At 41.0% G+C, this 4,123-nt stretch overlaps 1 pseudogene; it reads right to left on the bottom strand.

Moving 5' to 3' along the window:
- Window positions 1–206: 206 nt before the first annotated feature.
- On the bottom strand, window positions 207–825 carry LOC115276585 (annotated as a pseudogene).
- Window positions 826–4,123: the final 3,298 nt, after the last annotated feature.

Raw genomic sequence — 4,123 nt, 5'->3', positions numbered from 1 at the left:
TTTGATCAGGTATTGATAGTAGTATCAATAAAGCTCAATTCCCTTTAAGAATTTGAAAAGTTAGCAGGCAAAAACTCATACATAATGTCTAGTTATGCTGAGTCTTGTGAGAAGCTGGGAGTCACTCCCAGAAACTAACCAGAACAAGAAACTCAGTCTCCAAATTTTTTGGATACAATTACTCTCTCGAACCTTTTTCTCAAAGACTAAATCCTAAAAATAACCAGGCAATTAGAAGAGGTGTGTCTCACCAATGGACTTATCTGTTATTTCCTCCTTATTGTGAGCTGCATAGCATGACAGAGCAGAGGCAAAGAGGTGCACAATCAGTTCTCACAGTAGTAAGTCAAAAAGCTCAGAGTTTCCAGAGCATGGCAACAGCTTTGCAGATGTCCACATCATGATAGTTGAAATAACACAGCCCAGCAAAGGTTAGAGCTGACGGCCAAAATGCCTGCTTTGGCAGTTTTCTGCAAAGCATCTCTGGGAATGTAGTCAAGAACCACTTGTCCAGTGACTGTGGAGCGTGAGGGCTGCAGCCAAGGAGTAGTCCATCGCAGAGCTGAGATTCAAATACGCAGCTGGAATTAGGCCCAGGAGCAAAATACTGATCACCCTTTCACCAGTTCAGTGGGGTGATGCAGCCTTGGAACCAGCATGGTGGTTGGGTGACAGGTGAATGTGCTGTGTTCTACACTGTCCTGGGGTAGGTTGGTCCTGGAGAAATCCTGAGACATAAGCAGGTCTGACCACTGGAATTCGGAGACACAGAGCTTGGCCTCCTTGCGCACTGCACAGGACACTCAGCCTCCAAAGACTCACCATCTCCCCCCCCCCCCCCAAGGCTCAAGATCAACCCAGAATGAAGTGACTTCTCTACAGGGTCCTAAAACTAGTAAATGACACAGATAAAGGCTTCTGTCCTACCTCCTCATTTTTCATTCCCTGGAGTTGGGGTAAGGTATATTGGAGCCTTCAGTGGTTAGAGCACCGGCTTCCTGGCACCAGGGGTCAGAGAGGGACATGAATCAGGGGAATTTTGCCCATAGTGAGGGAAGTCACAACAGAGACTGAGACTTTACCTCTTGCTGCTGCATGTCTAGCCCTTTGACTGACTTTTTGGTGATGCTTTAAGACAAAACAATTAGAGTATGAAGCTGCAACACAATTTTCTTTTTCATTTTTTTTTCATTATGGAATGAGACAAAGGAAGTAAACATTCCCTAATTTCTTTCATTCATTTATATTTTATTTTTTTAATGCTTTTTATTTATTTTTGAGAGACAGAGAGACAGTGTGAACAGGGGAGGGTCAGAGAGAGAGGGAGACAGAATCTGAAGCAGGCTCCAGGCTCTGAGCTAGCCGTCAGCACAGAGCCCGATGCGGGGCTCGAACCCATGAATCGTGAGATCTGACCTGAGCCGAAGCCAGAGGCTTAACCGACTGAGCCACCCAGGCGCCCCTTTTCACTCATTTATATTTTAGATACTATCCTACCTTTTTTCCCCCTGCTCCATGCTTTTCACCCCAACATTTCAGTTCTGTTCTTGTTTCTCATTTTGATGCTCCCCATATTCCATACCTCCTACTCCCCTTCTCAGGAGAAGTCCTTACACAGGAGAAATAGTGGAACATATTGAATGGTGATTAGTTCCTAATATCCAAAGGACTTTTGCTTACTTAGTCCATTAACCAGAGAAATCCCCCACATTAGGAAGTATTCTGAGATCCAGTGAGGTAGATTCCATATTAGATAGAGTTGTTCTTTATTTTCAATTAGAATATATTACATGTGTGGCCTGGTAGGGAATTATTTTTAGCTCTGCAGAGAAAAGCACTATGCAAGAATAACTGATACATGCTATAAAAATTTATGGGTATGGTAAAAAGAGAGACTCTGAGATCTTAAAGGCTTGTCTTCTGAGGCTTAATTAGCTCAATCATGGTCTTAGTGTTTCCCAACCCAGCAGCAGCTCTTTTTAGGTTCCAACCTTAATCCATCATAATTCCTTTTCACTTGCCAGATAATTAAAAGAATAAGAAAGATGGAGCCATAGGTATATAAGGGATACCCTAATTCCCAAAGAACAAAAGTAGGATTCAGCATGGTTTAAAACTCATTAGCATAAGGAGACTGACCATCCCTATATCTATGCATTCAGGGTCCTGGTGCCTAATGATTTCCAATGCTGGGCTTTGTCATCTCCATCTCATAGACAATGGAACCAGGTAACCAGACTGCATCACAAAGCCTTTCTGTCTCACAAGGCAGATTTAGTGTCATAGACTTTGATCTGTCCTAGGGATAAGACATAACCTGTTCACTCTATACCAGCCTGATGTTTTGGTTTTCTTCACAATTGTTTGTCCACCCATCCCAAGAAAACTGATTGTTTAGGGAAACAGGACAACTTTTAAGGAAGGATGTCTGGGACAGAGGAATCTCCACTAACTCCCCTACCTGTACTGGAAATCTGTCTGGGAAGTACACATGAATTTTGGAGGGCAGAGTCTGGTTATGGCTTGGGAATGGAAGCTTTGATATTACTGGCAATGGTGATAGGGAATCAAAGGTGCATGAATGGGACAATGGTTGATGTGGCAGGGAAAGGCCATGGTGGCAATATCTTCAGTTTTAAATATGTGGTGAAGGGAAGTCTTCATTCTGTATAGTGTGAAGAGATTATGAACACTACCTTTTATGAAGGCACATGAATTTGACTCACTTCTGGAGCACCATCCAACGTTTTTTGTTCTCGTGATGTCTCTATTCATGTGATAGCCTTCTGCTTGCTACAGGAGATGACTTCCTATAGACATGAGTGGCTACTTCCAAGTAGGGGTCACAAACTAATTGTTGTTCATGGACCTACTTATCTACTCAAGATATATGCTGTTTACCTGAGGAATTTTTTGTTTTTGTTTTTTTCTTTAACTTGGATTATGATAGCTTTTAGACAGGGCAGGTGTTTCCCAATCAGCTTCAAGACCCACCACTCCTATACCTTGACTATTGATTTACACATTATGTTACCATTCTTGGCCTCTGTGGATATTGTAATATGACTCCAATATCTCAGGATTTCTGAATTTCTTTGAGACTGTCTTGCTCTGGTGACAGTGGTCTCATAGCCAAAAATCCTGGAGCTCAAAATCTCTGAAGAGGCTATTTTGGTCCTTCTTCCAGTATCCAGTCCTCCCCTCCCCCTGAGGTATGGTGAACCGTCAGTCTGTGCTCATCCCTAAGCTGAGCAATATAAGGGCACAGAGAAATTTGAGTTATTTTGCTTTCCTACTCTCAAGACACTTAACTATATGGCTTTGAAGATAAGACTAATTCACATACAGCAAGATCCAATAATCTGAAACACATAGAATTACGTACTCATTTGTGAGGCTCAGGTCACAAACTTTCCATTCTGGAGGAGAGAAAATGTAGTGAGGATCTGGGTAGTCAAAAAGGGTTCCTGGGTAGAGTGACATAGGAGTTGGGTCCTAAAGTGTACACTGTTGGGGGAAAGAATGATGTAACAAAAACAGAACACAGAGCAATGGGCCATGGAGTGCATTTGGCAGTACAAAATGCAGTCTATCTCTAGCAGAGGCACAGATGAGTGGATTGGAGAGGACTTTTGGCAAAAGATTGGAGTAGCAGGGATGAGGTCTCTTGATGGAGGTATTTATTTTATTTCAATAACTAAAATTATTACATTTTAAGTATGTATACATATATATGGTACAAGATTCAAAAGGCAAAAGAAGGTATATATGCTGTATCTCTTTCCTACCTTTGTATCCCTTTTCTTCCCTGTGTATCATTTAGAATTTTCTTTCCTATGGATCTTTCAGAATTAATTTAGTATAGAAAACATAAATAAACTGATTTTTTTTAACAAATGGAAACATGATACACTGTTTTCCCTCTTTCTTGTTTTATTTAATAGTATGAATATATCTTGTTTATATAATTTTCTTTGATGACTAAACAGTCTTCTTTGGTAGAAGTACAGCTCAGCTTATCTTCAATCCCACATTCATGGATATTTAGTTATTTACTGTCTTCTTCCCTAAATAATAATGCCAACACAAATCTTAAGTTTGTAAGTCCTTGAACATAGGTATG

Source organism: Suricata suricatta, chromosome 13, assembly GCF_006229205.1.
Source record: "Suricata suricatta isolate VVHF042 chromosome 13, meerkat_22Aug2017_6uvM2_HiC, whole genome shotgun sequence".
Taxonomy (NCBI): domain Eukaryota; kingdom Metazoa; phylum Chordata; class Mammalia; order Carnivora; family Herpestidae; genus Suricata; species Suricata suricatta.
The sequence above is the reverse complement of the archived record's forward strand: the minus strand, read 5'-3'. Positions and strand labels throughout refer to the sequence as shown.